Below are 11188 nucleotides of genomic sequence, written 5' to 3'. Positions count from 1 at the left end.
TTGTATACTCTCTCTGCAGGGGTGGCGGTTGGTCGGAAATCGCGGTTGGACGTCGTCGTACCACAGGTTCCCCAAACTCCCAGGAAAAGCTGCTGAGTGCGGGTGCGGTGGTGTGGATTATACAATTAGCTATTCAGCACCGTGCCAAGGCGCGTCGAATTCCCAGTCCAGACCGTAATGAGTGATCAAATTAGCCGCTGAGCTCCATCTTTTTGGCATGCACCAACTTCAGCTTCGGCACGAAGCTCGCAAACTCGCAGCCAGCCGGCAGTGCACAAATGGTTTAACCTACATAAAAAGAACGTTGGGAGAAGTGCAGGCAGGCATGGGAACGTTGTCTTTCGTTACGGTGGATTTGCACCTGCAAATGAAGTCTTTAGAAAGAGTCAAGAATAAATTAACATATAAGTTAACATAAAAAGCTTAATTTGCACAAACTCGTCAGTTCTGCAGTTCATTAAAAATAAAATTTGGCATATTACTGCATATCAAATCACAAGGATTATCCTAGCCTAAATTTTGAAATTGATCTGATATTGGGAAAAAAAACTGTCGAAGTTCGGTTTACAATCCAGACTCGATTATTCGAGTCTTTGTATAGGACTTCGGGTAATCGAATCATGAACAAAAAAACCATTTTTTTTAATTCTTTTAGCTTCAATTCGAGTTCTGCGATTAATTAAGTCCTGGGGTGCCCAACCTTTTGGCCCTGCGGGCCAGATCTGATTTTTTTTTTTGAAGCAGTAGAGGGCCGGAATTAATGTTTGTTAAAAATTGAAAATGGAAAAAAAATCATATTTTTTAAGTTATTCTTACAATTTCTATAATTGAAGTTTATTTTAAAAATATTTTTTTTTTTTTCAGCAAACTTTGTTATCTCTATTAACATTATTTTTTGCTTACTCATTTATTAAAAAATCAATCAATTTTAATAAAGTACCTCAAAGCAAAAAAAAACTGAAAATTTAAGTTTCCAAGTTTTTTTTATCGTACATTTTACAATTTTACAAAATTGATACTCATAGCTTTCTCGTTAAATTATTGATTCTGGAAACATCAATGCAGAAATGATAAAAATTAAATTCAAACATAAAGAATATTTGAATTTGAAACAAAAACATTGCTGAAGCAAAAAAGCTAGATTTTCTCAATTTAACTTTTGTTAAAATATGTTAAAAAATGATCACAAGCTTATTTTTCAAGTCTAGACTCTAAATTTATTTATCGAATATTTCATTAACAGCCTTAAGGGCCAGTAATTGAACTATTTTGAAATGACGTCGTGGGCCTGATGTAATGGCTTCACAGGCCGGATTCAGCCCGCGGGCCGGACGTTGGGCAGGCCAGATTTAGTCAATTTTAATAGTTGATGCCAATGCTGTTAATCGTTGAAATCAACGGCGTTTATATCATCGATGTCGTTGATCGTTGATTTAAACGTACCGTAAACCGGGGTGACTTTGATAGGATTTCAATTTGTTTTTGGAATATTTTTCAACAGGTAAGTTTTTTCTCAAGATTATTATTTTTAAAACATGTACTAGGGTAGGCCACACAAAGTCCATGCACTATTTTGGAAAAAAAAGTTTTTTCAATAGTGTTTAGAAAAATAGTTACGTTAAAAATTATTAGTTTAAATTCCGGGATGACTTTGATAGGCATAGTTTTTCTTATTAAAATCATATTTAAGATGTTTATACTTTATTTGTACGTTAAATGTACCATCACTAAAGTAGCTGATATAGTTTTTAAGAACAAAATCAATGTGTCTAACTAGTTAACTAAGCTTATAAGCTTTTAAAAAAAAACATATAAATTTTAGGTAAAATTGTTAAAAAGTCGGAATTTTGCCTGAAATTGGTTAAAACTAGTTTTGTTGTTTTGTTTATAAAATTATTGATTTATATCGCATTATATACTGAATCCGAAGCAGGAATCAAAAGTTTTCACATTTGACATGAAATTTGTTCAACTGCAATTGGCTATAAATTTAGAGATTTTTTTAAATTGTGTTTCAAAAACACATATTATTTATTAGTTACAAACTTATTTAACCTTCTCCTAGTGGAAAATTGTCCAAAGAATCCGAAAATGCATACCGTTTTCCGATTTAAAATCATTTTCATTGAGAAAATCATGACACTTTGAGAAGTTTAAAATAATGGCTTTCATCAACACTTTCTTAACTATAGTTAACAAACTTTTTAAACTTTTCAAAATGTTATTAAAAGTTCTTTTTGAGGTACTTTGGACACTTCTCTACCACTGTCAGTATTATTCCAAACCATTCCGTACGTATTTCAATTTCACTCTTCATTTTGCGGAAAAATCGCAAACCTATCAAAGTCACCCCGGCTATCAAAGTCACCCCGTTTTACAGTAATCGTAATCGCAGTCATCGTTGATTCAATCGTCAACGTCAACGGAGGCGTTGATTTAAACGGCGTGTAGCATGTGGCAGTGCGTGGCCGAATGGTTACGCTGTCCGCTTTGTAAGCGGATGATTCTGGGTTCGATTCCCATCTGCTGCAACCTTCCATCGGATGAGGAAGTAAAATGTCGGTCCCGGCCTTGGTTGTTAGGCCGTTAAGTCATTCCAGGTGTAGGAGTTGTCTCCATGCCATAAGTACAAACAACACACCAAACCAAGCCTACTCCGGTGGAATCGCTGGCGGCGGTTGGACTCGCAATCCAAAGGTCGTCAGTTCAAACACTGGGGTGGAAGGTTCCTTGGAGTAAAAAGAGGTTTGGGTGCTCTCCCCATTCAAGCCTTCGGACTCCTAGGTTCGAGCAGAAACTTGCAATAGAGACCACAAAAGACCCGGGGGTCGTTAATGTGGATGGTTTGATTTTTTTGATTTTTGTAGCATGTCAATACGATTCCCTCGAACAAGAAACACTGTTGGATGACTTGTTTTTACCATATCGTTGTATTTGAGCATCATTTTAGTTTCATTTGACCCAATGTCACCCCCTCTAAGGGGTGAGATTGGGTCAATTTTCAAACTATTGGCATTTAAGGTAGTGTTCATCAAAATCCTTAAGCCTACTCCGGTGGAATCGCTGGCGCGGTTGGACTCGCAATCCGAAGGTGATCAGTTCAGACAGTGGGGTGGAAGGATCCTTGGAGTAGAAAGAGGTTTGGGCAGCCGGACACTAAGATAACAGTTTTCGTGAGTTGCGCGTAATCACCGACAGATGGCCAGTGGGCCTCGTCGGAGTCCGCCCATTAAATACGCAACTTAAAATTTGCATGGGAAACTTTTTTTTCGTGACGGCTTTCACGGCACGCTCACTTCAACTGTTCTAGTTTAATGTTTGAACGTGGCGTCTTTCTAAACAAGTTTTATTAGAAAATGGTTCCAGACTGTTTATTTTGCCGTTTTAAACCAAAACAAGGCAGAAACTATATTATATATATTTAAACTATTCGCCATTTTCAAAAGATTGGCGAGACAATATCGCAGGCCGCCATCTTAGCCCCACTGGGCCCACATAAAGGGGTACGCTCGGTTTCTATGGGAGCTGTCAACATGCTTCCGGGCTGGGTTTGGGTGTTCTCCCCATTCAAGCCTTCGGACTCCTAGGTTTGAGCAGAAACTTGCAATAGAGACCACAAAAAAGACCCGGGGGTCGTTAATGTGGATGGTTTGATTTTTTCATCAAAATCCACCATATTTTGGGAAAATGTTAGTAAACTATCTAAGAACAAATACAAATCTACGTTGAAAGATTTTCGATGTTATTTAAATTGTTTTTGTTTTTAAGAAATTACGAGAGGTGTATCGTTTTTTGACTCATAGTCACCCCCACTAACGGTGGTGGACGAATCTTTTCGCACTCTTGGGCAAAGTTGTTCCCTGGAACACGGACTATGAGCTCATCAGGTTTTTGAAAAATGCAAAAACCGTTAAGGGACTCAAAACTGGCAAAAACCAAAACGCACCGATTTTACGGGTTAAATCCCACTTAAAATTCAAAGTCAAAGCACCAGGTCCTGTCGCAATCAATCAAGCAGTACACCTAGGGGATCATGTCCTGAAATGCCCGCAAAATTGACCCGTTTTGTTACATCCTATTATATATGGGAAGGACTAGATTAGAGCGGCAGTATACTGCCTTGCCTCAGTAGGGTGTAATATCAAAATCGATTTTCCAGCACAGCAATTTTGCAGTTCCTTTTGGGGCCCTAAACAACTCCCCAAAGTTTGGGACCGGTTGGTTTAGTCCTCACTTTGCGCAAAGCGATCCAATTTTCCATATAAATTTGTATGGGGAAAACCATTTTTTTGGATTTTGATATTTATCAAATCCACGTTTGCTATATCAAAACCGGAGTCATATTCGGATGCTCTAGAATGTGCTCTACAACATTGCCAAAGTAAGTATGGTGCTTACTTGCTCTTGAAAGACGATAGAGCGTCCTCAAAACTCGTATAAAACGTGATTTTCGAGCAAAAAACACGTTTTAGACGAGTTTTGAACACACTGTATCTTTTTTCAGGGGCAAGCTAGCACTATACTCTCTTCTGGAAAGTTGTAGACGACATTCCAGAGCATCCGAATATGAATTCGGTTTTAATATAGCATGAAACGTGGATTTGATAAATATCAAAATAAAAAAAAATAATGTTTGCTCCATACAAACTTATATGGAAAATTGAATCGCTTTGCGCAAAGTGAGGACTAAACCAATCGGTCCCAAATTTTGGGGAGTTGTTTAGGACTCCAAAAGGAACTGGAAAAGTGCTGTGCTCACTTAATTTTTACAACTTTATTTTTTCCATACAACCATATTACACCCTATTGCCTCAGTGAAGGGTCCTAAAGTTTCTGCAACCACACTGTTCATCAATGTTTAGATATTCAATATCAATTCGCATTCATTTGTGAAACATTATGTTAGGATAAGTTCAATTTTTGTAAAAGAGTTTTGAAGTTCAAAAAACAGTTTGTTGTGTTCTCAAAATTTCTTAAATAGTGTATCGGAATCGAGTGGTACTACAAATGACAGTTCTTCCATAAGAAATAAATCGTAAAAAAAACAGCTCCAAACTTGGTGTTCCACTGTAATAGATTGAAGCAATTCAAATATTAGTGATAAATCGTGCCTCGATGAAATCGATTCTAGGTCGAGTATCATTGCGCATGGAGAAGGTGTTAATGCTTACCCGTTATTTAAATATTCCTATCAAGAACATGTCTTCTGTCCAAAACTATACATACACAGCATCCACTTTTTTAAAACCTGCGATAGAGAGATATCGAAAGTTTGTTCGAGATGGCTTCAACTCGACTTTTACTGAACCGCGGTGTTCAAGTCTTGTCTGAGGCAGAATAGAAAGTTTTTTTCATCCGGCCAGTGACCGCGAACCTGACCGAGTCCAGTTCAGCCTCGCCTTTGGTCGCTTTCGGGGTGAAGGACGAACGTCAGAAACATTCTTTCGAAGAAATTTCTCCTCTTTCTACTCGAAGCCAACCGGTTTTGAGCTCACTTCGAGACTTGCGATGATCGCATCTCGCGCTGATGGTGCTTGAAAGATGCTGCTGCCGGTTGTCGGTTGGTGTGCTATTGGTGATAATTGGACATCCGTCTACTTGAGAGATCATCTTATCGTTCTCATTTCTTGGCTCTTTTTTTTATCCTCATAGAAAATGGAATGTACTGCTGCTGCTTTTTTTCCATTCAGGAGTGGAGAACACGAACAACACAATCGGGGTACTTTTAATGGCTTGAGCGTGCTAGAAATAGTGGAGAAGAAAATGGCCATGCTGCTTTCAACAACAACTACAAAAAAGTGCTCCATTATTGGCGCGCCGCCTGCAGGTTTCCCTGGGGATGGTCGGTTATTGGGGCGCTACAATGAGATCATTAGGCATGAGGGAAGAATCGGCCACATTCATCAGCAGATAGTATTGTCGGTTGGCAGATTTATGTACTCAACAGAGTCGTTAGCGCCTCTTACTTGAATGATTCTGGTGTGCTTCAGCATTCTCATCAAGTAAATGGCTTCTTCAGCCTAGATTTGTTCAATAAATCTTTTGAGAAAGGATAGATTATGTTGAACAATAGTCATTTCCATTATCTGTAACGGAAATATATTTTCATAAAAGTCAACATTTCACGACGGGTCAACTATACCCTAAAAACCATCTCGTCAGTTGTGTGCTATCTTGTGACAACGACCATTTCAGTAACAACATTTCAAAAGGGCGAAACCTACGATCCTGCCGTTTCGGTAAAATCAACATTCAAAATTTTGCAATTTCGATCAATTCCTTTTTCCCTAAAAAAGCACGAAAACCATAAATTTTGTCAAAACGTAATAGAAAATTGCAATAATTTCATCATAGAGAGCAATTTGAAATTAATTAAGGTGTTTTTGCTATTAAAAATTAAGAAAAAGAAATTACGCCTTTTTGAAGAGCGTGCCTACATTTTCGCCCCACCGTATTCGTCACCCACTCAACCAAAACAACGGTTTCGCCCGTCAGGTTACGCCAAAAATCAGAAGTAAACAACAGATTCGCCCTGATGTTTTTTATTCATTTTTCGGGTTGTGGGTGAAACAACTATTTTATCATTGTGAAACGTTACAGTCAGTGATAATACAGTGATATTTGCAACCTCAGTGACAAAAAAATGGTCTAGAAAACCTTCATAAGGAGTCCGATTCAGGCCAAGACTCGTTGAGCCAGGATCACGGCTATGATACACAGTAAGTAGCAAGTTGGTTTGACGATATGGTCTATATTGAAGTGACGTTCCTTGAGGTGTCCCCGCCGGAAGTGGGAGACATGGCACCTGACGACTAAGCCACCCCGCGACACCATCCTGCCTTCTCAATATTTGCATAGCTTCAATGGTTACGGAGGCGATGATTTTGTACGGCATTCCTCCTAAACCTCCCTACACTAACTTTTTGTCCTGCAACTGCTCGACCCAGAATCCCCGGATGTTCCAAGAACCGTTAAATTATGGACCTTCATATCTAGATTGTGAAACCAGACCAGATCCGATACTACAATAATTGAAATTAAAAAAGTTATGTATTAAGGATTATACAAATCTGTGTTTGTTGTGGAATTGTGTTCAGAGACATCAGAAACATACATTTTATCCATTTTGAGGATTGTCAGGTTAAAATTCACTAAATTATAACGAAAATTTAGTGTTTCTAAATATACGTCGGAACTTGCAGAAAACACTACATTCGCCCCTCGTGATTGGGTGAAAACAGAAGGGCGGAAACTCATGGTACGTTCGTTTGAACAGCCAGTGCCACACTCGTCGGTGCCAGTTTTGGTTCAAACGAACATTCTATTGCAGTGTGCATGGAACTCGCATGAAACTGAAAAAATATCGAGTGAGGCACTAGAGTTTCAGTTCCAAGATGGCGGCGAAACTCGTGCGGAACTAGCGCGAGTTTCTTCAAACAAACACTTTGACAGCTCAGTGCGGAACTAGCCCTCAAACGAACGTACCATCAATTTGGTTTGTTTTGATTGATGTTGTTGATTGGCCCTTTTGTTTTTTGCTTGTAAAACTACGTATTTTCGGAATTTTGAGATGATGAAGGGTGTTTTAGAATCAGTTTTGTTCGCTTTATATGATTCTGAAAAAAACTCAGTTTGTTTACATCTGAGGGTTTCGCCCTTTTGAAAAGTTGTTACTGATTTAGTACTTTTCGAGAAAATCGATTTTTAAAGTTTGTTGGTAAATAATTTCAAAACTATTAATGATAGAGCCAAACTTTTTGAAGCAATCGGTTCGTATACTATCGCTTAACAAACGCTCCAAGTTTTAACTAATTTGGTTACACCAGTTAAAAGATACAGAATTCCCATACAAACTAAAATAGGCTTAAATCAATAGTTTAACCAAGGGGTTGGAAACTCTTAGAGCTATAATTATTATGTCAACCAGTATATCAAAATATGTGTTAGTATACTTATTCAGCAATTCCATTTCAAAAGAGCCTAAACCGAAAAAAAAGTTCCCCGATAGGGCTCAAATTTTTTCTGGGGGTCCCTTGGCCAAAATAATTAGACCCGTATTTTTTTGTTTGGCCATTAGGGTGACCTACATCGTGCTAGGGTGGTTCGAAAAATGTAAATTTTCGTCATTTTTCGCAAAAACCTCTTTATTCAAAAAATCATATCTCCGCGCCATTTCATCCGATTTTAGCTGTCTTAGACGCAAAAGAAAGATGATGAGTTTGGCTATTTGGGAAAAATAGTAAGAAGTTTCAAAAATCTAGCCTAACATTTGAAAAAGTCGCATGAAAACTTAAAATGGCGTTTTGACCGTGTCTGGACCAAAGAGCCTATGTCTGAAAATATTTTTATCGGATTCCGCGGAAAATTTCACATAACATATCAAAAAATTTGCGATGTCGAACCGTACGTTTCGGAGATATGATTTTTTGAAAATAAAAACTGGGTTTTTCGACGCGCCACGCGCAAAAACGGGAAAATGACGAAATCGGCAAAAAATCAACTTTTTCCACTAAAACTGCGATAACTTTAAAATTTCAGCGATGACCTATAGATGTTATGGTACTAAAAGTTGCGTCTTTCAATAACGAAAATTCACCCAAACATCTATAGGTCATCGCTGAAATTTTAAAGTTATCGCAGTTATCACATTTTCCAACGTGTCACGTGTCGACGTGTCACAAGTGTGCACGATCATTTTGATGATAAATTGGTCTTGTCACAAGTGTGTATTGCGATATCCGGGAAACGGAAGCGAGTTAAAGCATCTTGTAGTGTTTGTTAAGTATATTGTGAAAGCAGACAAAAATCAAAATACGAACGCAACCTGTCAAAGCTGTTGCGCCACAGGCTGATGTACACGCTAACGACAAACCACTACATTTTGGTTCGGCGCAACTGATTTTTTCGCGCAACAGAAGTGTTGCGCACTTCGGTTTGGTGGTGCGCGGATAATATCAAACGTCGACCAAAATGGTCTATGTCACAAGATAGCACACAGCTGACGATCTAGCTAAAAGAGTAATCAAAATTGCAAGGTTGTTAATTGATAACCTTATCTTCCGACAATAACGTTAACGATAATGGTTATCGAAATAGGCAAGAAAACCGTGACGTAGCAAATGAACTTAAAGAACTCAGTATTCATTTTGTGAGTGCCATTTGAGTGGTTTGACAGGTGTCAAATCGGGACTTAGCATTTTTTTGAATTTGAATTTGCTTCCGATTACGCGAAACGTCATAATCCGAGTTTTTTTTCGTATTAGTGCCCGTGTGCTTGACCGTGCTTCTGGCCGTGTTCGTGTACGTGCACCTGACCACGTAGTTGCCTGTTCCTGGTCGTTCCCGTGGCCGTGCACTAGGCCGTGTCCTTGTCCGGACTCCTGCCCGTGTTCGTGCCCGTGCTTCTGGCCGTTTTCGTGTCTCTGGCCGTGTAGGTGTCTGTTCCTGGCCATTCCCGTGGCCGTGTCCTTGCCCCGTGACCAGGAGTGTTTGTGTCCATGCGAAACGGAACATCCGGAACAAAATTATTATTTTAATTGCTAAGTGCCGGAACTGACACCTGTCAAAAAAGTTCATTCGGTTGTTTACCTTTGAGGTTAAGTTCCGAGCTTTTCTCCTTTATACGGTGATTCTATCGTCGCTAACAGTGAACATTGCGAACCGCCGGCGCTGTAGCATTAGGGTGTAATATTAAAATCGATTTTCCAGCACAGCAATTTTTCAGTTCCTTTTGGGGACCTAAACAACTCCATACATAAAGTCCGAAAATCCGAATTTAATGCGATGTTAACTTTATAAATTTTATGATTTGAGACATATCTGATTACCGTAAATCTGGGTGACTTGGATAGGTTTGAGATTTTTCCGCAAAATGAAGAGTACAAATTAAATACGTACTAAATGGTATGGAATCATATTGATCCTTTCACTGTAACTTGGATTTTGGCCGCAGTTTTCTCTCGCACTTTTGACAACAAGAATTCACAAAACTAGGCAACCGCTCGTTGTTTATTTACATTTCCAGTCGCAGTTTCCACCAAACTGATCTTTCGCACCTCAAAATTGCGAGTGACAGCTGGAAAACAAGCGATTAACCACGAGTCGCTTTGATCATTTTTGAGGAAATTCAAAACTTCCCAAGCCAGTCTGACAAGTCGCAATAGTGCGATCATTAGCAATAATTTAGTGCGAAGTCCAAGTTAGTGGGAATTGCGCAATACTGATCGTGGTAGAGAAGTGCTCAAAGTACCTCATGAAGAACTTTTCATGAAATTTTGAAAAGTTTAAAAAGTTTGTTAACTATAATTAAGAAAATGTTGATAAATAGCATTATTTTAATCTTCTCAAAGTGTCACCTCAAATCTGTCTTTAACAAGACAAACTATGACTATCAAAGGCACCCTAGTATTCAAACAAAGATCTTTTCAAATATCACATTGTTTTAAAAAGTGCAAATTCGCGTCAAATTCAAATCCATTGTTTTATCATAATTATTTAATTTCTGAAATAAATATTTTCCAAATTATAATCGTGGATGGGCCCTTTGGTTGATCAAACCGAGTTTTTGTAAGTGTGCGTGTTGTCGCCGCACGCCGCTATTCGAGTTGTCCAAATTCTAACCAATCAGAGTGTGGGTCCAAAATAGGTTCAGCGATGTCTCCTAAATACATTCAATAAGTCCAAAAAGCATCCAAAAAATGTTTTACTTGAAATGCTTATTTCAATAAAATGGTTTAATTATTTTCAATTTTCAATAGTACACTTTGTTAAGCATAAATTAAGACACAAAACAATCCTGAAACGAGCCAAATTAGTTAGACCGTTCATGAGAGCAATGTGAAATGTGTTTACACTTTGCATAGTAGGTCCAAAATAGGGCCATATACCCTATGCGATCATGGGCAGTAGTGGTAGTCTTAGAGACCACTTTTAAGATATTCAGGGACTTTCGGATAAAATAAACTACGCTCAAAATTTAAGATCTACTCAGTCTATTGCAGTAATTTTAAGAGATCGTCATCATTTCGTTCGTTTGTCATCGTTATCACCACCGCTTTCTTTCATTCGCCAAGTCACGGGGGAAAACGGTGGCCCCCAAAAAGGCCATTAAACAAACCACTTCCACTCACTCTCACCCACAACAAACCACTTCCGAAACAATCACCACACAATAGAGACGATAGCAGAT

The sequence above is a fragment of the Culex quinquefasciatus genome, chromosome 3 (genome assembly GCF_015732765.1).
Source record: "Culex quinquefasciatus strain JHB chromosome 3, VPISU_Cqui_1.0_pri_paternal, whole genome shotgun sequence".
Lineage (NCBI taxonomy): Eukaryota > Metazoa > Arthropoda > Insecta > Diptera > Culicidae > Culex > Culex quinquefasciatus.
Note: the sequence above shows the minus strand (reverse complement) of the source record.